Raw genomic sequence first — 22,862 nt, 5'->3', positions numbered from 1 at the left:
AAGCACAGAGTTCAGAGTCCATTAGAGAGGTGGCCGAACATGATTAGCACAAACAGGCCTAAGATGGAGTCCAGGCCCTATGAATTCCTTCTTCATTCCCCCCTCTTGATGCTCCTAGTTATCCTAACGAGCATCATTCATTGAGATATATTGTACTTTAGCCCTCTGGCCACCCACCTGAGAGAACGCTATCAACCTCTGGGTTACAAAGTTCACAAGACATTGTAAGAAGCAGGGCCCACAAAGCAGTATGATTAGAACTATTATGACAACAGTAACAATAGTTTTCCACCAATCTCCCTTTACCCAGGACAGGACCGAAGTCCAAAAGGAAATATTTTCATCAGACATGGCTTTCACTTTATTTTGCATATCTTCCAAGGCAGTAGATACATTTTTAGACAGGTCAGGGATGTATACACAACATTCGACTTTAATTATGGCACAAGTCCCTCCCTGGGCTGCTGTGAGTATGTCTAATGCCATCCTATTTTGAATTACTGCCTTCCTCATCTGAATTTGTTTTTTGTTCAAGCCTTGAATGGCTTTTGTACTGTCTAAGAGGGCCTGTTTAGTGAAATTAGTTAAGGCCTCCACCTTAATCATGATATCCGTTGTCCCTACAGAGGGTACAAACAAGGCAGCAAGATAGTCATACCATTGGAACACAGATCTTGTCCATCTTGTGTGCAGATAGGGCAGGTTTACTGGAGGTTGATGTAGGCTAGGCTTAATACTGCCATGGGCGAAAGTAAATCCCAGTGTGCGACGCCCTATCCAGCCAACTGGTAACCACGGCCATAAGTTAAGCCCACAGGGCCACTGGGTCCCGTTGGGGGCTACTCAACGGATTCCAGGATTATATTTCCAGTCAGAACCGGGCCACTGAACCGACTGATTGGGGTGATAGGTAACTTCTATGATTTGTTTACATTGTTCAGGAGACAAATAACCCACATATTTTAATTCTTTTGGGTCTAGGTGGTGGTCTCCAAATACAACTTTGTGTTCTTTTTGTTCCCAGCAAACACAGCGGGAGCAATCAACTGTCCTTTCTCAGGAGTCATCCAGAAATATTCATCCCAGACCTGGTAGTATTGCTCAAGGTACTGGGAGGCCTGTCCCCCTTTTGTAAGGGAGCCCTTCTCTTTTTTTATTTTTTATCCTGTATTGTTATTTTTCGTCACTACCTCCCCGGGTCGGGAGTGGGTAATTTGCGCGCCTGCTGCCTTCCTTGGATGTGGTAGCCGTTTCTCAGGCTCCCTCTCCGGAATCGAACCCTGATTCCCCATCACCCGTGGTCACTATGGTAGGCACGGCGACTACCATCGAAAGTTGATAGGGCAGACGTTCGAATGGGTCGTCGCCACCACGGGGGGCGTGCGATCGGTCCGAGGTTATCTAGAGTCACCAAAGCCGCTGGCGCCCGCACCCCCGGCCGGGGCCAGGAGGAGGCGGACCGGGTTGGTTTTGATCTGATAAATGCACGCATCTCCCCCCTCCCCGCAAAGGGGGTCAGCGCCCGTCGGCATGTATTAGCTCTAGAATTACCACAGTTATCCAAGTAGGAGAGGAGCGAGCGACCAAAGGAACCATAACTGATTTAATGAGCCATTCGCAGTTTCACTGTACCGGCCGTGCGTACTTAGACATGCATGGCTTAATCTTTGAGACAAGCATATGCTACCGGCAGGATCAACCAGGTAGCGAAAATGGCGATATGGTTTCATCTCAGTGAAGTCCACTTCCAGATGTTCAAAAGGAAGAGTACCTTTTAATTGGATACCTGGAGGTTTTGGTCTGCACCCTGGAGCGGCGTTAATCTGAGAGCAGGCATTGCAATTTGGGGATTCCGTTCATCTGGTAATTCCCACCATCCTCTTTCTGTCTTGGTGGCTCCCTCTGCTTCAGCTAGTTGGTTTTGAGCCTCAGTGTATGTTGGGGAGTCTAGGGCCAGCTCAGGTAGCTCAGCTAGGACAAAAGTTCTCATGGGGATTTCCCCAGATTCTTTTTTGTCCTCAGCTGCTCGTCTGGCGGTCTCATCAGCCAGGCTATTCCCTCGAGCCTGTGGGGTGTCTTCCTTCTGGTGCCCACGGCAGTGCATGACTGCTACCTCCGTGGGACTCCAGACAGCGTCTAGCAGAGTCAGGATCTCCTCCTTATTCTTAATGTCCTTTCTATTGGCTGTTAGAAGGCCTCTCTCCCGGTATAGTGCCCCATGTACGCAGAACGTAGCAAAAGCATGCCGGGAGTCGGTGTAGACGTTCACCTTCTTACCCTTTGACAATTGCAGTGCCCAGACTAAGGCCCATAATTCAGCTCGTTGGGTTGACCAGTGTTGTGGTAAGGAGCCGGCCTCAATAACAGTCCTCTCTGTGACTACAGCATAGCCTGACATTCGCTGTCCTAGCTTTACCAGGCTGGTGCCATCAGTATACAGAGTCCAGTCAGGATTTGAAATTGGCCTGTCTCGGAGACCTGGACGGCTAGCATAGACCTCCTCTAAGACTTCCTTGCAATCGTGAATGGGTCCACCTTCTCCTGTTGGGAGAAGCGTTGCCCGGTTTAAACCCTGGCAAGGCTCGATACGGAGGTTGGGGTTTTCACATAGCAGTCCCTGGTATTGAATAATCCGGGAATTGGACAGCCATTTGTGGAGATCTCCTTGAAGGAGGGTGTTGACTTCATGTGGGACCTTTATGATCAGGTCCTGACCGAAAGTTAATTTTGTGGCTTCATGTACCAGTAAGGCGACCACGGCTACTGCCCACAGACAGCTAGGCCAGCCAGTGGCAACGTTATCAAGTCACTTTGAAAGGTAAACTATGGGTCTGTCCCACGTTCCCAAGGTTTGAGTCAAAACCCCCATGGCTGTTTTATCTTTCTCGGTCACATATAAGGTGAATGGTTTGGTGAGGTCTGGCAATCCCAAGGAGGGGACAGAGGTGATTGCTAGTCTTAGCTCCTCAAAAGCTTTTTGCTGTTTCTCAGTCCAACTTACTGGATATTCTTCAGGCCCTGTCAGGAGCTCAAATAGGGGTTGGGCTATTTGAGAATACCTTGGAATCCAAACCCTGCAGAATCCAGTGGCTCCTAGGAACTCCCTGACTTGTTGCCGAGTCTTAGACGTGGGGAGCCTCAGAATTACCTCTTTTCTAGATTGATCTAGCAATCTTGTGCTTTATTCTTCCCTCTGGCTCTTTGGCAGAACGGAGCCTTTGTTTAATTCCAGTGGTTCCTCCCCCTTGTCCAGGAGTACTTACCAGGAGTGGAGGGTAGAGTTTAGGGAACGTAGAGGCAGCATCCAGGGTGGTAGAGTCCGGTGGGCTCATTGTCTCTCCAGCTGAGGCTGGAGCCTGCCGAGTGGGCGGCTCTACAACCTGTGGAACTGTTGGGACCGCTAAGGAGTCCGGGAGGCTTACTGGTCTCGGGCTGGTTCCTCCGGTTGGGCCTCCGGCAGCCGCGGTGATACTAGTTGGCAGGACCATCATCCAATACGGCGGTGGGGGAAGTTCATCTCTTTCAGGGTCCTGTAAAATTTCCTCCTCATACTTGGTTACCTTTTGGGCCATCAAGATTTTTCCTTCCCCGCCATGAGCATAAAAACGGGCCCATTTGGGGGGGTCTTGGGCTATTCCCAGCCAAGAGTCTATGTACGGGAGCTGATCGGGGTGTCCAGGCTTTCCCGTAACTATAGCATAGACTGCCTTTATGAGATTTAAGTCCATAGTTCCCTCTGGTGTCCAGCCAACTGCCATGGAAGGCCATTCGACTTCACAAAGGGTACGGAGCCGGCCTGGTGTCATTTTCTTTTCATAGTCTCCATCGAACCCTTTATTAAAATTCTTAATCATATTCTCCAATACAGTGGCCTTAGATCCACTTCCTCCCATTTTCTTACCTCTGAATTTCCCTGTCCCAGGGCCTTCCCAAGAAGCCAATCTACCTGTTTCCACTGGTAGGGGAGATGATGGGTCACACAGCAGATGGGTACCTCCTGGGGGAGGGCAGAATACGAGCACACGGAATTCAATATCTCCTTTTTAAAACCCTGTGGCGACCGTTCGGCATGTTCCCTAAGACGGCGTGGACACACCTCCTAACTGGCTTTCTTAAACCCTAAGTTCCCTTTCCTTATCCCTGGCATGGCCGTCGACCCGAGTGCTGAGTAGCTATTGTCGCCAACCTAAACCAGTTTCCTATGTGTCTCCCTTCTGGTCCCTCCCAGGGGGGTGATCAGGCCCCCTCTTCCACCCTACCGGGTGGGTTCCTCCGCACCTGAGCGCTCAGTTCCCTTGCTGCTGTTCACTACCTGCCAAAGCGAAGAAACCAGGCGTTGAAAGGCGGAGTTCTTCCAGAGGGGCGAGGCGCCTTCCCCCCTCTAGGAGATTCAAGCTACAAAGCCTCGGGGTGGCCTCAAACGAGACCTGTCTCCTCAAAGTGAGGAGTTTCCCGGCCAACGCACCAAATGTTATAGCCACGCATTCCGGGAAACAAGCTCACTCAGAAGGACGATGCAGATAGTGAAGTGCAGTTTATTACACCGGCGGGCCCAAGGCAGAGTCTCCTCTTAGCCAAGGACCCCGACCAGCATTTGTGAAAATCTTTTATACCCCATGTGTACGTGTCTGAACCCACCACCCAATTTCCTTGTGACTTACATAAACAAAGGAAAGATAAATACAATCACAATAACCCTATCATTCATGTGTTATGTGTTCAAACAATCAATAATCAATAAGCCCGAGGTTACATTCCAAACAGTCAATAATCAATAAGCCCGAGGTTACAGAAAAAACCTTCTGTTGTCGTTTCCACAGGCACTAAGCACAGAGTTCAGAGTCCATTAGAGAGATGGCCGAACATGATTAGCACGAACAGGCCTAAGATGGAGTCCAGGCCCTATGAATTCCTTCTTCAGTTTATCTGTGCTGTGTATCGTTTTGTATTACCAATCAATGGACTAGATTTTGTAGGGTAAGTCTCTCCAGTGTGCACCCTGGAAACATATTCCCTCCTCAATTTAGGCTTTTCCTTTATAAGACAAGCCAATTTTATTGGGGTAAACCTAAAGGAGAATTGTGGTTGGACTGTTTCTGAGTTGGAACCAGTTCACGGGGGAACTCGTTCTTGTAGGAACAGCCTAGTAGGAACTAGCTAATTTTTTTGTAGGGTAAATTTATTTACCTGGTTTGAGAAATGGTTGATCTGTGCAGCAATGATGGAATTTGTGCCATCTTTACTGGAATTTTCCTATGTCTTTTGTGTTTTGGTGTTATCAAACTTATAAAAACGGGAAATATTTCATCTGTCCTGAAGAAAAGCTCTTTGAGGTGTATATTAGATATGTTAAGATAAGAAGAGCAACGGCCCCTTAATGGCTCACATTTATACAATCTTGAAGCTTTGCAAAGGAGAGGGACACAATGATAAGAGGCTCCTTTGAGCTTGAGGTGGCTGATTCTAATTTCCCTACAGGAGCCCCAGGTAACTTTGACAGTCAGAAGCTTCAGCTCCAGTATGGGGAGCTCCCCCTGTGATGGAAAATTCTGGCCTTTTGGAGAAAGGTCACAGGTCTAATGGGACTAGGAAGTCACATTAATGTGATTTTCCAGTTTTGCCAGGAGGATTCATTTAGGCTGATTCTTTTTTTGGTGGGGGGTGGGGGTTGGTACGTGGCTTGAGGGATCTTAGTTCTCCTACCAGGAATTAAAGCCACACTCCCTGCAATGGAAGTCTGGAGTCTTAACCACTGGACTGTCAGGGAAGTCCCTGGACTGATTCTTTTTTAAGAAACAGGTCTGTTCCAGAAATAGAGCCTTGACCAGTGATATCTCTGAAACACCCTGGGGGAGGTGTGGTGGGGAAACCCGGCAGGACCTAGAGATCAGAGTCCACTCTGAGCCCAGCAAGCAGTTATTCACCAAACATTTGCTTTTCTGTGAATCACCTTCCTCCTCTATGAATTCTCAAACCATTACCCTCAACATTCTCTTCTGTCTTTAGCTGCAGGTAGTATTTAAGCTGACCTAGGCATTAAATGCTGACCAAGGCAATTTGACCAATTTGGTGGGTTAATTCTCCTGGGTGTCTCCCGTATATACGTGTTAATAAACTCTTCTTAGATTTATCTCCTGTTAATCTGTCTCATGTCAATTTAATTCTTAAACTAGCCAGAAGAACATAGAAGGATACAGGACAATTTCTTCACTCCCCAACATCCGTGTTGTAATCTGTGTCAGAATTTCCTTCCTTTTTTTTTTTTTCTCCTGGGAGCACCAAGCAGAGCACATGATCTTAGTTTCCTGACCAAGGATCTAACCCAGGCCTTTGGCAGTAAGAGCACAGAGTCCTAGCCACTGGAACACCAGGAAATTCCTTTCCTTTTTAAAGCCGAATATTCATATTGTATGTATAGACCAAGCTTCCCCTGTGGATCAGCAGTGAAGAATCCACCTGCAGTGCAAGAGAAACAGAAGAGGCAAGTTCAATCCCTGGGTTGGGAAGATCCCCTGGAGAAGGGCATGACAACCCACTCCAGTATTCTTGCCTGGAGAACACAGGAGCCTGGTGGGCTACACAGTTCATAGAGTTGAAAAGAATTGGATATGACTGACGTGACTTAGCAAGCAGGCGCATGGATAGACCACATTTTCTTTGTTTAGTCATCCATAGATGGACACTTGGGTTGCTTCTATTTCTTGGCTATTGTAAATAATACCATGAACACCAGTGTACAAATATCTCTTCAAGTCCCTGCTTCTAGTTCTCCAAGGGTATATACCCAGAAATGGAATTGATGGATCATATGGTAATTTCTATGTTTAGTTTTTGGAGGAACCTCCATATTGGATGTTTGGTGGCATTTGTCTCTGACTGTGCTTGGAGATGCTGTCAGTTCAGAAATACCTGGGGGCCCTCACATGGGCCTTTACTACTCACGGGAGTCCCCACAGGCATTTCCTCAGCTGGTGAAAATCTGGTGGTTCTTACTATGATTGCAAGATGCAGCTCAGCAACAACCAAAAAGGAGCTTTGATAAAACAAGGATTATTGCTCTCACATCTTGAGGGCCACACAGGACAATGGCCAGTGTGGAGGAGGGGAGGGAGCACAGAACTGGGCTTCTGCCTTTATTGGACTCCAAGGGTGGGGTGGTTAAGCAAGAACCAAGAGGCAGGAAGAGGCGTGTGGGGTAACTCATATGGTTATCTAGGTTGCCCAAGGTTTTCTAGAAAGGAGAACTTGATGGGTGAGGCAGGCATGGGGGCTTACCTAGAAGCTGGTATATAGCTGACAATATGTTCGTGCAAAATGGGTGTTTGAAATAGACGCTTTAGCAATCAGAAGCTTAATGCCAGCCCCTTAGGATCAGGCATGTTCACTGTGTTTCCAACAGTACTAAAGGCCTCCTTCCTCTAAGACCTCATCAATACTTATCAGTTTTTTGAGAGTGTGAGGTGGCCAACACATTTAGAACAGATCCTATAGTCTACAGGGCAGAGAATGGATAGCCTCAGACAAGTGCCTGCGACTTTGAATAACAGAGCTCTGAGGGCTGCCTCTTACCTCCTTAAGACAAGAACCAGGCCCTGGGAAAGGATCTCAGTGACTGCACGGTGATGCCAGGCTGCTGAGGTCAACTGTGCCAGGCACTGGGCCTTGGAGACGCCTCCCTACTGTCTCCATTCATCTGAAAATGCACTGGCTCTCAGGTTTGGCTGTTGCTCCTCTCCGTGGAGTGGGAGCAGGGCCGTGGACTCTTCTTTTTGGGTTGGACTCACTGTGACTCAGTTGTGCTCATTTCACACGCTAGCAAGGGTGTGCTCAAAATCCTTCAAGCTAGACTTTAGTGGTACGTGAACTGAGAACTTCCAGATGTACAAACTGGGTTTAGAAAAGGCTGAGGAACCAGAGATCAAATTGCCAACATTTGTTGGATCATAGAGAAAGCAAGGAAATTCCAGAAAAAACACCTACTTCTGCTTCATTGACTACACTAAAGCCTTTGACTGTGTGGATCAAAACAAACTGGAAAATTCTTAAAGAGTACCAGATCACCTTGGGCTTCCCTGATAGCTCAGTTGGTAAAGAATCTGCCAGCAATGCAGGAGACCCCGGTTCGATTGCTGGGTGGGGAAGATCTGCTGGAGAAGGAATAGGCTACCCACTCCAGTATTCTTGGGCTACCCTTGTGGCTCAGCTGATACAGAATCCACCTGCAATGCGAGAGACCTAGGTTCGATCCCTGGGTTGGGAAGATACCCTGGAGAAGGGAAAGGCTACCCACTCCAGTATTCTGGCCTGGAGAATTCCATGGACTGTATAATCCATGGGGTGGCAAAGAGTCTGACACAACTGAGCAACTTTCACTTATTTACTTATTCACCAGACCACCTTACCTGTCTCCTGAAAAACCTGTATGAGGGTCAAGAAGCAACAGTTAGAACTGGACATGGAACAACTGACCTGATCAAAATTGGGAAAGGAGTATGACAAGGCTGTATGTTGTCACCCTCCTTATTTAACTTTATGCAAAGTACATTATGAGAAATGCCAGGCTGGATGAATCATAATCTGGAATCAAGATTGCTGGGAGAAATATCAACAACCTCAGATAGGCAGATGGTACCACTCTAATGGCAGAAAGTGAAGAGGAACTCAAGAGCCTCTTTCTTGATGAGGGTGAAAGAAGAGAGTGAAAAAGATGGCTTAAAATCCAACATCAAAAAAACTTAAGATCATGGCATCTGGTCCCATCACTTCATGGCAAATAGAAGGTGAAAATGTGGAAACGGTGACAGATTTCATTTTCTTGGGTTCCAAAATCACTGCAGGTAGTAACTGCAGCTATGAAGTTAGAAGATGCTTGCTTCTTGGAAGGAAAGCTATGAAAAACCCAGACAGGATTTTAAAAAGCAGAGACATCACTTTGGCAACAAATATTCATAGTCAAACCTATGGTCTTTCCGGTAGTTATGTACAGTTGTAAATGTTGGACCATAAAGAAGGTTGACACCGGAGAACTGATGCTTTTGAATTGTGGTGCTGCAGCAGACTCTTTGAGAGTCCCTTGGACATCAGGGAGATCAAACCAGTCAAAGCTAAAGGAAATCGACCCGGAATATTCATTGGAAGAACTTATGCTGAGGCTGAAACTCCAGTACTTTGGCCACCTGATGCGAAGAGCCCATTCATTGAAAAAGGCCCTGATTCTGGGAAAGATTGGAGGCAGGAAGAGAAAGGGACAACAGAGGATTAGATGGTTAGATAGGATCACCGAGTCAATGGACATGAATTTGAGCAAACCCTAGGAGATAGTGTAGGACAGAGGAGCCTGGCATGCTGCAGTCCATGGGCCTGCAAAGAGTCAGACATGACTTAATGACTGAACAACAGCCTCCAAGTTGTCTGGTGATGCCAAAGTGTGTTTGCTGTAACTCTAGCTGTCTCTGTGTCTCCCCGGGCTCTGAGAATTTTTTTTTAATTTATTTATTTATCTATGTTTTACTTGACAATATTGTATTAGTTTTGCCATACATTGACAGGGCTTCCCTTGTGGCTCAGCTGGTAAAGAATCCGTGTGCAATGCAGGAGAATTTTTTTTTTTTAACAGTATTTTATTGAGATATGGTTCAGGTAAACACATAGACCCTAGTCTGCTAGATGAGTTTTTATGTTGTAAACAGCTGTGTGACCACCATCCAGGTCAAGCTCCAGGACATTTCCAGCACGCAAATGATTCCTTTGGGTTCCTCCCAGCTGGTGACCACCTTGGGTCATCGCTTTTCTGACCAATTGTTGGATTTTGTCTAATAAAAGACTCCCAGCCTGTGCTCATTCGTTCCTGGCTCCTGTACACAACTGTGAGTGTCACTGATGATCTTGCCTATATCTTTTATCCCTTTTTATTGCCAAGGGCTAGTCCGTTGTATTCACATCATCATTCATTTTCCCTTTCTCCTGCTCATGAACAGTGTGATTCCAGTGTGGGGCTACGGTGAGTGAAGCTGTTATGCACACATGCATATGTTTTCATCTCTCTTGGGTAACCATCTAGGAGCAGAAGAGCCTGGACACAATAGAGGCAGAAGATCCACCAACACGTTTCCAACACCCTTGTATTTTACATTCCAACCTGCAGTGAATGAGAGTTCCAGTGATCTTTATCCCAGTAGATGAGGAAATTGTCTCCATGTTCCTGGTGTCAAACAGTGTTGCAAAGCATTTCCCCTTCTTTTCCTCCTTTCTGCTTCAACTGTGCCATCTGCCCCTTAAACCCAGTCAAATCGTGGTTGATCTAGAAATGTAGTGAGGACGGAGGGTGGACAGAGGAGACGTGTGTGCTCAATCTATGGGAACATCTCAAATAAGTCAGTCTTTGCAAATTCTGGAGAACCCAGGCAAGCCCAAGAATAGAGAGAGGTGCAGACAGGTTCTCAGCCCCAGGGCCCCTGCTCCACATTCAGTACCTATAGGACCCTCAGCTGCTTGTCCTGGCTGGATATGGGGTCCCGTCTCTAGCACACGGTGCTGCTGCTAAGTCGCTTCAGTCGTGTCCGACTCTGTGCGACCCCATAGACGGCAGCCCACCAGGCTCCCCGTCCCTAGGATTCTCCAGGCATGAACACTGGAGTGGGTTGCCATTTGGGGCCTACTTAATCTCCCGTAAGTCTGTTGTTGCTGTGTGTTTCCTCCCCAAACCCCTTCCCGACAAAAGCTGATCCTGAGTCTCTGTTTCAGTCAAACATCTCCATTAACAAGGTACTGGAACCAATTAAAGACAGTTATTCAATATATTGCCTCCAACTCAAGTCACTTGGAATATTCTATTATGTCTGAGATGTCTCTGCTCCCCATTCTAAAGCCCAGAATCAAGAAAGAGAAGAGAGAGAGAAATCCACAGAGAGGAGGGGTCAGAAGCTGCCGGGGCATCATTATACACAAGGATAAGGGAACCTCCATCACCAGGTTTTCTATTTTCAAAACATTTCTTTTTACATGATTATGCTTTTATGTGAGGAGTAGAATTTTAAAGGGGGAGGAATAACTTTTTAAGAACTGGAGTAGCCTTAAATGGCTCAAGCTACCACTAGTGAGCTGTGTGACCTTGGGTATGACCTGTAGATTGTCTAAGCCTTAGTTTCCCTGTCTGCAAAATGGGTATAACTAGGCCTTTCAGCAGCACTGCCACCCTGTGCCCAGGCAGCTCCCCATCACACAGGTCTTGCTGAGCAGCCTCACTGTTGTCTGGACATGACACAGCCACATGCTCAGGGGCAGTGTCTTCTAGAAGCTGTGCGCATGATAAGATTGTCTGAGCCTACATGACCTATTCCAACTTGGGGTGAAGGGTAGAAGGAGAGCAGAGGGGAGAAGGCCCTGGGAGAGGAGCACCCGGTTCTGTCCTCCTTCTTCCTCCCTACCTTTCTCCCTTCCTCTAAACCAACTTCCTCCTGCTCTTGACTCCTCCCCATTGAATTACAGACAAACTGCTTTGAATTCTGTATCTTGGTAAGTCCTTCCTGTTGCAGAGGTCTACCTGGACAGCATGCAAAGAGCAGTGGGCACACAGGCGATGAAGAGCTGGCCTTCAGGGACACCCAGCCTCCCTACATAAACCCAGTGAGTTCCAGGGCTGGGGGAGGCCTCTGCCAGGGAGACACAGCGCTGGGGCTCCGAGGAAACAGCTCCTGCTGGGGTGAGAGGAGGCCGGGGGAGGCCTCATTCCAAAGAGAACAGACAAAGGGCAGACACACCAACTAGGGCGGCCCTGACACAACATCTGCCTGTGCCCATCTCCCCGGTGCCGCTCAGGGCTGAGGGTCACCAGGATTTGTGCGTGTGACAAATGTTTACTGAGCTCTCTCCTGGTGTCTCTCCTGTTCTAGCTGCTCAGTGGGGGAAGAAGAGCCTAAGTAATAAATAGAAAAGTGAGTTTTTTTTTTTTTTTTTTTTTACATGAAGGAAGGTAAATGGTTTCTGGGGAGGTTAGCAATTGAGCATGGCATTTAAGGACACTTACTTGGAAGTTGGCCCTGGGCTCAGCCATCTACTAGCTGGATGACCTCAAGCAAGTTACTTTACCTCCCTCGGCCTCAGTTTCTGCATGGGTATAATGGGAATAATCAAGTCACCACCCAGAGCTCGGGTAAGGATTAAGCAAGGTAGCACGTTGAGAAAGTTTGAAAGGTATCTGGCCCACTGTGGGGGGCTCTGAAAGTGTTTAGATTTGTTGAGTCTGGGGGTAGGAGGAAAGGCCTCCCGAACAGGTGTCTGGCATCTGAGGGTTAAGAGAGCAAGGCAAGGCAGGTCAAGGGTGTCTGAGAGAGACTGTCCCAGGGAGGTGGAGTGGGCTGTTCCTGCACTGTGGGGTGCAAAGGGCTCTCTTCTGGGCATTTTTACCCCCTGTATGGAGGTCTTGTCATAGGTAACCTTGTTTAAACCAGCGGTCCCCCACCTCCAGGCATGGACTGGTGTTTGTGCATGGCCTGGTAGGAACTGGGCCGCATAACAGGAGGTGAGTGGCTCGTGAGCTAATGATGCTCCATCTGTATTTACAGCCATTCCCCATCGCTCACATCTCCCCATCCTCAGAAAAATTGTCTCCTGTGAAACTAGTCCCTGGTGCCAGAAAGGTTGGGACAGCTGGTTTAAACCCCTATCATCTCCACATCGTATATGTATTACTGAGGCTCACAAAGGTGGAGGCCACTTGTAAGGTCCCCAGGTGGTAAGGGCTGAGGAGGGAGGTGTCTTGATTTCCCCCATCCTGGAGGAAGGAGGTGTCCACAGAGAGTGCCCTGGGGGAGGAGGAGGCTGGCAGGTGGCAGCCTGGGTCCCAGGAGGTTTCTGAGCTCACTGTGTCCTGGCCCAGCCCTGCAGTAGGAGCCTCTCCCGGCCTCAGCTTCCTGAGAGACTGGGCAGGTGGGCTGATGGAGTGCTTCATGGGGAGGGGGTGGATGGGGCATCAGGTGCTGGGGAGCTGCTTGATCCCCACTCAAGCCCACCTTCCTGGTGGCCCTGGCATGGCCTGTGTGCTCCATGCAATGGCCAATGCCCTTCAGCCCACCTAGTAAGGGCTCCCATGTGGGGCTGGAGGAAACTGGGCTTCCTGGTGGGTGCTTCCACAGTGGCCTGAGTCAGGATGTGTCACCTGGGTCTTGTTCTCCATTAGATGGGGGACCTGGAGCCACTTCCAGGTTCAGCCATTTTATTATTCTGATGACATGTTTTTACTCTCTAATCCTTGGATTCAAAAGCCCAACTGTACACAGGTCACGTGACTTGGTGACATCAGAGCTGCCAGCATAGGGAGTTGGGAGGTGAGCCTAATCTGTGAGGCTATAAATCCAACATAAAAATCCATCCTCCTGGGTCATAGGAAGCAAAGGACTGTGCTGCTCTTTCCTGCTAAGATCACACACACACACACACACACACACACACACACACACACACACACACGTGCGCGCAAGAGGGGTCTTCGGCCATGCCAGGCTTAAACCATACAAATTTATTTCCTTACAGTTCTAAGGTTAGAAATCTAAAATCAAATGTCAGCAAAGCTGTTTCCTTCTGGAGCCTTCAGGGGAGAATGTGTCCTTGTTTTTTCCAACTTCCAGAGGCTGCCCACTTGCCTTGGCTTGTGGTCCTTTCCTCCTCCTGCGATTTTTTTTTATTTTTTGACTGTGTCAGGTCTCAACTGTGGCACAAGGGATCTTCATTGTGGCCCGTGGGCTCTCTAGCTGTGGCCCATTTGGGATCTTAGTTCCCCATCCAGGGATTTAACCCTCAAGCGCTACATTGGAAGGCAGTTTCTTAACCACTGCTGGACCACCAGGGAAATCTCCACTTTCTCCTTCTCTAAAGCCAGCAGCTTCTTCCTTCTGTTGTCACATCTCCGACTACTGACTCTCCTCTTCTGCCTCCCTCTTTGCAGACCCTGTGACTATTGGGCCCACCCAGGTATTCCAGATAACCCCCCAACCCCACAATCTCAAGATTCTTAATCATACCTGCAAAGTCCCTTTTGCTGGGTAAAGTAACATATTCACAACTTCTAGGGATTAGAACGGGGAAATTTTTGGTGGGGAGAAGGGGAAGGGTGTAATTATTCAGTCTAGCATAACGTTCTTGGAGTCAATAAATATTAGCAGTTTCTTTGAATCTTTCCAGAAAAGTTTTATTTATAATAAGTAAATATATGTATATAGCCACTCCTACCCATTTAAAAAATAATACAGAGGGCAATATTACTTATCAGTTCTCAAAGTGGTCCCTTCTTCCTCTTCTTTTCTTGTTAAGTCTCCCTAGAACCTGTTGTACTGAAATACCATAATTAATTTCACCATTTCCTTCTTAGTGGACTTTTGGATTCATTTCCAATTCCTTGCTATTATAACACAGCAATGAGTAATCTTGGTTTTAGATTACACTCAATTTAAAATCATCTTGTGTTTCGGAATGTGAAGCACCATTTAAGACATTAAAATCTCATGAAGTTTTTTGAGGGGGGAATCATTCCTTAAGATTAACTGTACTGCCTGGCCCCATACCCACACAGGGCTTCCTCCATCCTACCTTCCTTCTGTGCCCTGAGGACCGCTCGCATCACACTGTGCTTTCAGTTCTTTATACCTTCGTGTGAATACGCTTAAGGGAGAAGCTCATGCTGCCAAGAGGATACATTTTAAGCCTTGTCTCTCCTGATGGTGAGAAAGGCTCTTAGCAGGGTTTCAAACTCCAACAAATGGAGGGATTCTTTCTCAGCAAAGAGCACTATGCTGGTCAGCCTGTGTCAGGCTGATTCTACTCCAAAATCACTGACATGGACAGACAACAGAAAGAACTCAGAGATGCAGAGACGTTGTGATTTGCTTAACGTCACCAAAGTATTTAATGGCAGAGTTCAGGCCTGACTGGGGGCACAGAAGACACCTCTGCCCAAGGTCCGTGGAGAGCACAGTCTGTCTGAATGGGATCCTGGCATCACTGGTTATCTCCCAGGGCCAGCTGTGCGCACCAGGCTCAAAGGGGTTTCCTACAACTCAAGGACATAGACTAGGGCTGAATTGGGCTGGTGGGTATTTTTATTGTTTGGCCTGCAGACCATTTGTTTTGACTCATTGCCGAAGAGAACGTGTAATACAGAGATACTAGCATCATAAACAACACATACCAGTCACTCTGTTTCAACTCATGAACTATCTGCTTCATCTCTGCCCAGCTCTACTTTCTTTTCCACCCCTGGATTGTTTTGAAGCAAATTTAGATATATCAATTCATTGCAAATATTTCATTATATGTCTCTTATAACAAAGGAAACCTACTACAATCCTTTTAAAAGCGTTTCAACCCCCCAAATTAGAAAGTTGTACAGAAAAAAATTTCAGATTTCTGTCTTCTCCTAAAGACTTGGAGGCTCTGACAACATTGGGCCTGAAAGGTAATCAGGTTACAGATGAGTGGACACTGCTCTTTAGATAAGGAAGATGATGTCTACTTTGCTGCAGTTCCCACCACTCCCGACTGTCCCCTACCTGGCCAGTTCAACTATGCAAATCACCTGCCTGGTTCCTGTAAGCATTTAATCTTTGTCAAATATTACTTAGAGGAGAAGGTAGAAAATACTTCAACAGTGTGAAAAATGTGAAAGTTGACTTGGAGACAGAGCTGTGTTGAAGGCAGTTTGTAGAACCATGTTAGATAAAAGGCATTCTGGAAGGATGCACCAGTCTCTTCCACAGACATTTTCTCACTGAATCATCAATGTCACCCAGAAGCTGGGGCTTATTCTCATTTCATAGATGAAGAAACTAAGGCAAAGAGAAGTTAAATAAGCTTCCCAAAGCCACTCAGGTAATGAGCAGCAGAATTAGGGTTCAAACCTGAAGGATGCCTGACTCTAAAATGAAGCATCTTCACCATAACCCTGGGTCCTTTAAAGAGGCTCAGGAAAGAAACAAAGTGATGGGGCCCAGGAGGGGTGGAGATGCCATGTGAGGACATCGGAGGCTGCCTGGAAGAAGGACGGGAGCCCAGTAGAAGAGGGGGCTGCCCCCTGGCTGCAGAGAGCACCTGGGAACAGGCACTTTCTGAGGCTGTGGGAGAAAAAGGTCAAGGCCATCATTGTTCTCTAGGTGGGAAGGAGGGGGAGGATGACTTCTTCTTGGCCTGCTCAGGTGAGCAGAAGGTTTATCCTCGAGAACAGGTAGTGGGTCTCTTTGGTCCATGGTGGATCCCTGAGTCCCCAGCCAGGACTTGGGTCCTTACTAGCAGCTTGGCTTGGGGTCCAGCCACCCTCCTTGCACCCCTGGTTCCTTCTTGTCTCAGGGCTGTGTACTCGCCACTTCTTCCTTTGCCAGCTGCCAATCTGACCCTGTCACATCCTCTCAGGGCCTGAGGGGCTCCTTCTTGCAACCTCAGAATATCTGTGTAACTTCCTCACTCCAGGGCTGGAAGGTCTGTGGAGCTGAGGCTCCTCCTGTCCTGTTTATGGCTGCACTTGGCCCCTAGCCTGCTGTCCCACACCCAGGCCAGCCCCTGGCCAGGACTGAAGAGAACGGAGAGAAGGAGGCCGGCCAACTGACCACTGTCTCCTCTCCACAGCCTGTTCCCTTCACCAGGATGATCGAAGGGGGTCTCCAGGATGGACACAAGACCACCATCACGGGGAGTGTTCTTTCCACAGGCGAAGACAGGTGCCGGGAATTGTTGTCTCTCTCGTCCTCACCCCTGAGTGAACAAGGGTGCTGTCGGCTCAGGATGGTCCACCCAGCGTCCTCCAAGCTGCCCACATCCGGCTCAGGGGATGGGAAGGGCCCAGCCCTGCCAACAATGCATGGCCCCCCTACCACCTACCTGTAGCATCCGAGGCACCATTAACCAGACTCCCCAGAGACAGGGGGAACGGAGGCTCATGGTCTAGGGAGGGAAGTAGGCCAGCCCAGAGGCGGAGTTCTGGGACTGAACTTCGTATACAATGACTCAGAGTTACAGACACATCAACTTCCTTCATTTCCTCTAGCCGGTCTCATCTACTTTGGAAACTTCATTTGAGGTGACCTGGAAATATTTAAACTTGCCATCAAAGTTGTATTTGGTCTCTTTCAGTCTCAAGGTTTTTCCCACTAAAGTCAATTCAAAATATAGATAACTCAGCTCTGTTTCCCATTCCCCCCTCCCCAGGGGGACTGTCTGGGAACAGAGAAGAGCTTGCACATATTCCAGAGGTGGGAGGTCCTCAGGTGTTCATGAAGCCCTGGCTGAACTATATTGAGCTCCGGGTGACATGGAGGCCTGGGACCTGTGCACGCTGAGGTCTGCAGTGTCCACAGGGGCCCCTCTGGACACGTGGTCTCTCTCAGAAGCCTCTCTGTCCAATCCCAGCTGACTTCTACCCCCGCTATTCCTCTCATTACTTTGCATGGGGCCTGGGGACCTTCTGGATCCCTCCAGGCCCCTCCCCCCCACAGCACTACATCTACATCTGGCTTCTAGATGACTTCCTCTGCCACTGCCTCTCCTACCAGGTGACACGGCCACAGTGATTGAGGGACTCTGAGAGCCCTGAGTGCCTGCAGGGGACTCTGAGGGAAATGAGGCACCCAGTTCTGAAACCCTGCCAGCAGGGGAATCCGGGACCTTGACTATGAACTCCCACCCCTCTCTCTCCCCCTCCCTGTGCCAACGCTTCCTCCCAGCACAGGAGGGCTTTCTACTCCCACTCTGTCTAATAGAGCCTGTCTCTACCTCCGAGGGTCTCGCTTCTGATGGGAGCTGCTGTTCTCTCCTTCCCTCAGGTGGAATTTTCAAAAGAACACAGCAATGAAGCTGGAGGACTGCAAAGGGAAAATGACACCCAGAGACATGTCAGAAACACTATTCTCCACTTTAAGCAAAATAGGAACTTAAAATTTCTCATTTCAGGGTCACTTGGAGTTTCGTTTTCATTGGAGAGAGGGCTGCTGAGTTCAGAAACACACCAGTTCCTCTTGCCCCTGATGGCTGAGGGCTCACCGAGCATCCTGGTAATTAGGATGGCATTCAGAACTCACACCTTTAACCAAGAAAGCAAGTGGGCTCTAGGGGTTTCCTGGTGGTCCAATGGTTAGGACTCTAGTCTTCCACTGCAGAGGTCATGCGTTTGATCCCTGATCAGAGAACTAAGATCCTCGAGGCATGAAGCCAAAAGAAACCCCAGATAAACCAGCAAAAGAGAGCACTCTGCAGGTAGAATGTCCACCGAGGGCCACCCGTGGGTGTGGGGCAGTGCTTGGTTCTGTGGTAATTACATGGGAGCGAGACATGCTGTCTGACTGTTGTGTGTTAGTTGGGAGCCTGAGTGACCCCAAGAAGCAGACTGGGAACCACACTGGTGCTGAGTTTAGGAAAGGTGTTGGGAGAGAGAGGCCTCATTGGATAATTCAGGCTGGACCTTGGTTAGGGGACATGCATGAGCTCCATCTGGGAAAAAGCAGAACAAGGATTTATTGCCTCCCTTTGGTGAGCTAGGCCCCTTGGAAGCTCCTTGTGTCTTCACTCCTCACCTTTTAGTTTCAGCTATATCCAGAAGAGGTGGAGATGGTGAGGGGCTTCCTCCGAGGTGAGATGGGAACAAGAGATACTTATTTAGGGGTGCCCTTGGGCCCTTTCAGTTGTCATCCCCGAAGGAAGGCAGTCACCCCTTTTCTGCGTGGGGCAGTTTGAGGATAGCATGGTCCTGGGTCATTGCAAATGACAAACGGGGCAGATCTGGGGTCAGGGTCCAGGCCTGCTGACCTCACTCAGGTCAGGTGGACACACGACAACCTCTGAAGAGGGACAAATGCACGCTCTGAGGTCCCCATGCCCAGAGACCTAGGGCTTTTTCTGTGTCTCCCCTTTTGACACCATCTCTGTAGGTGTCCCATCAATGCACTTGTTCTTTCCATTTGTCCTCTTTCCCAATTGAGCAGACACAGGCTGACCTCCAAGAAGCCACCACTTGGCCCCCAAAACTCTCACTTCTAGGCACATTTCTCTACTTCCATCTTGGACACAGATTTCTTTACCCATTTCCTCCTTATTTTTAGAAAACCACACTGGAAGGGCAAAATGTAGTGACTGCACAAAAACACACTAAGTGCAAATTACTGAACAAAAGGGATAGCAACAAACTAGGGATGGGTACCAACCAGCCATGCAGGCTGTATGCAGTTTCCCAGATGGATGTCAGTCAAAGTGTGAGCACCTCCTGTTCCGCCCTTGGTAATAAACCATGACAGTGACTCATTTTCCTTGGCCTAGGTTTGCAGTGAACTTTCAGATGGGCTACAACGACAGTTGTAAATTGCCTTCCACTTCTTCTCTTGGTTTGAAGGAAGCGGGTATGTGGTCTGCAACACGAGGCAGCTAAGAAGCTGGGGGCCGGAGGAGAGGAAGTTGCAAATGCCGTTTCTGAAGGGGAGTCCGTTTGAAATCTGCTTCAAGGTAGAGAGCTCTGCGTTCAAGGTGAGTGGGAACTCGCCTCTCTTCAGCTGTCTATTCCCCAGCCCCATAAGGTGCTGTGAGCAGCCTTTAAATAGTCATATGAGCAACACTTTGTACAGAGACGAGGACTATTTCCTTGTAAGGCTGCTGTCTCCTTACACACCTTCACCTGCATCTACAGGTACACCTGTTGCTTCTTTTACTCTGGAAGTAAGCACTAGAGAAGTCACCATGGTGCTTTGTGGCCTCCTGGGTCTTTCAGTCCAAGTTATTTCCATTTCTCTGTGGTAGCCCTTCTTCCACTGCAAGTCCCTGGGAACATTTGTTTTTCTGTTACCTTGCTGCATTTATCCAGATGTTATTAAAGACTTAGTTCTGCCTGGCATTGCACATTGGTTTTGCAAGCAGAGCAATGTCTCTGGGCTTGGGGAGATGGGAGGGGAGCTGAGTACATCCATGTCTTTTTTCTCTGTGAACATGAATGTCCCCACCCCCTCATCATACAACCTGAAATCACTTCTCCTCTGCTCCCCATGAACATTTGCATGTATATTTCAATAACACCGCAGGAGACCTAAGACTAGAAAGACAAACCTACTGCAATAAGCAAACACCAGAAGAATGAAGAAGCCAAGGACTAGAGTCAGGTAGAGATTGCCTTTCGATGCACTTAGGATCCCAAGCATGCTCCTGTAACTGGCACAGTTCTGAAGGCTGTTTCCCTGACCTACAGGGATTGATGTAAAAACTAGATCCAGGTCTAAACTTCTAGAAGCAGGGGTCCCAGAGCCACGAGTGCTCCCACCTGGTCCTGGATCCCCTCCTGCCATGTGCACTCATCTCAACAGGTGATGGTGAACAAGAGCATCTTCATGGAGTATGCACACCGTGTGCCCTTCTACCAGTTCAACACCATCTCCATCAAGGGTGGCATGCATCTGTCCTACATCAGCATCCAGGTCAGACTGTCCACCCAGCACTCGTCCCCAGGGGCTGGGCGTGGGGCCCCGTCCTCTGTGTGGGTCCTGCTGTGTGAACCCAAAGGTGCCGGGCAGTCTCGTCTCCAGGTGGTTCTGGGGACACACCTCTGGCTGCCCTAGTCTGTCCTCCTTTTGTTGCTGTCTCTGTCTAGGACACCCGCTCAGACTCCTGGACTAATAGGTTTCTTGTCTCTGTCACTATCATCCCCCAGGTTAGGAGGCCCTGTGCTTCTAGAAAGACCTTGGAATCAAACTGAATCCAGCTCAGGTCCCCGACTCTGCCATTTTCATCGGCTGGGGAATCTTAGACAAGTGACTTCACCTCTCCCAGACTTAGTGTCCTTACCTGTGGAATGAGCATGATCGGCCGCCCCACAGGTCGTTGTGTGAGTTCAGTGAGACAATACACATTGAAGGGCACAGTATACCCTTTCCGTGGCCACTCCTGGGTTTATTTGACCCTCTCTGTGTATTATAATTTTTGAATGTGTTAGCAACATCTAAAAGGTCAGGACCAATTTTGCAAGATGAAAAAGTTCTGGAATTGAATTTTTTCACAACCACAGGAGTGGACTTAACACCACTGAACTGTAGGTACACTTGTGTGTGTGCTTCGTTGCTCAGTCGTGTCCGACTCTTTGCGACCCCACGGACTGGAGCCCACCAGGCTCCTCTGTCCATGGCGCTTCTCCAGGCAAAAATACTGGAATGGGTTGCCAGGCCCTCCTCCAGGGGATCTTCCCAACCCAGGGATCAAACCCAGGTCTCTCGCATTGCAGGTGGATTCTTTACAGTCTGAGCCAGTGCACTTAAGATGGTTAATTTTATGTGATGTGCATCTCACCACTGTTCAGGAAAAGAGGTCAGGTGGATTTCTTCCTCTTCCTGAAGATGGAGAGGTCCCAGGAGACTGAATACCTCAAGGATACTGACTAGAAAATTCAAGACTGGCTGATTAAGACTACATTCCTGGGGAAGGTCAAAGCTACAGTTAGGTCAGGTGTTAAACCTAGGTTTGGTATCAAGGGCTTCAGCAAAAGTGAGGCCATTTTGAACCTGTGGTTTTATCTTTAACTATGCCCCACTTTGTAGCAAACTCTCAGCCTAATCAAAAGGTACAATCAGAATGTAAGGTATTAGCATCATTCTCAGCTACCGATATATAGTCCCCACAGCTTTGTTCACCCTTGGTGTGGTATCCATGGCCATGACTGTTTTGCTTCATCCCTCTGACATTTGTAACCCAGCAGGACCCTACGGGAGCATCCTGGGACAGCCCTATGCCCCATGAGTGTTATAAACCTTTAGCCTCCTAGGCCTTCCCCAGGTTCCAAGGATAAAATTTAATCAATGAAGTGAGAAAATGCAGAAGCAAAAGGTAACAGTCAAGCAAAACAAAGTGATAATAGGTTAGCCGTTAAACACCACCAAGGACCTTTAGTTCCTCCTCAAGAGTTATAGATAGTATTCTGAACCAAATTCTTTGTGCTGTTTTACAGATATAGAAATCCCTACCATGTGGAAGATGTTCACTGTATGGTGCTCACATGGTCACAGAACCCACAAACTTGATGATATTGACTCCCAATTACCTCACCACCAACCAATCAGAAGACATCCATGAGCTGATCACACCCCCATCACCCTCTCCCTCACCCTGTGTTTAAGACCATTTCCCTGAAAGTCATCATGAAATTTGGGTTTTTTAAGCTTGCCTGGACTCCTTGCTTGGTACCTGCAATAAATGCTGCACTTTCCTTCATCATAACCCTGTGTCAGCAGATTGGTTTTACTGTGCGTGGATGAGTCGTACTGAGTGAAGGTAAATCTGGTCTAGATAGTGATGCATGGATTGGAAATTATGAGATAAATTCAGTTGAAAGATTACTTTCTTTAGCAATGTATTGGGGGTGACAGATTGGGGCTTTATCTTTCCTAGTCAATGGCAGAGAAAAAGACAGGAAAAGAAGGAGAAAGGGTGTCATGTTTAGTTAAAGTGTGAAGACTTGATCCATTCTCTTGGGCCACAGCAGCCTACCTGAACTTCATCTACTGCTCTTCCTCCTCACTTTGATTCTGAAGTCTCCATCACTTGGACAGGACTAGGTGTCATGTGGGGTCTTCTTCAGACCTGAGACGTATATCCAAGATTCAAGAGCTTGACTGTCATCTATGTAGTTGGGAAGATCTGGTACAGTCCCTTCCAAGGAGATTAAAGGAAAGTCTTTGCCCTTAGTGATTCCAAATCAGATGGTAGAAGACAACTGGGACTCAGTTTGGTGAGTTGTAGTCAGACTAAGTGCCCTCCAAGCCTCAGCTCATTCAATGCTCATGACAATCATATCCAACAAGGCCTGTGATTAGCTACATCTCACAGACGAGGAAAGACTGAAACTTAGAGAGTGTAGG

The 22,862-nt window shown here is 48.1% G+C and overlaps 1 pseudogene across 1 annotated transcript; it reads left to right on the top strand.

Annotated features, from left to right (window-relative positions):
- The first annotated feature begins 9,630 nt into the window (after positions 1–9,630).
- LOC145540407 (galectin-9-like) lies at positions 9,631–22,219 on the top strand (annotated as a pseudogene). The gene is made up of 7 exons (XR_014078345.1): positions 9,631–9,639; positions 11,488–11,625; positions 16,612–16,703; positions 19,291–19,494; positions 20,322–20,432; positions 20,666–20,839; positions 21,953–22,219. The product of XR_014078345.1 is annotated as a galectin-9-like (transcript).
- Positions 22,220–22,862: the final 643 nt, after the last annotated feature.

The sequence above is a fragment of the Giraffa tippelskirchi genome, chromosome 3 (genome assembly GCF_054371585.1).
Source record: "Giraffa tippelskirchi isolate mGirTip1 chromosome 3, T2T-mGirTip1v1.2.pri, whole genome shotgun sequence".
NCBI classification, from domain to species: Eukaryota; Metazoa; Chordata; class Mammalia; order Artiodactyla; family Giraffidae; genus Giraffa; species Giraffa tippelskirchi.
The sequence above is the reverse complement of the archived record's forward strand: the minus strand, read 5'-3'. Positions and strand labels throughout refer to the sequence as shown.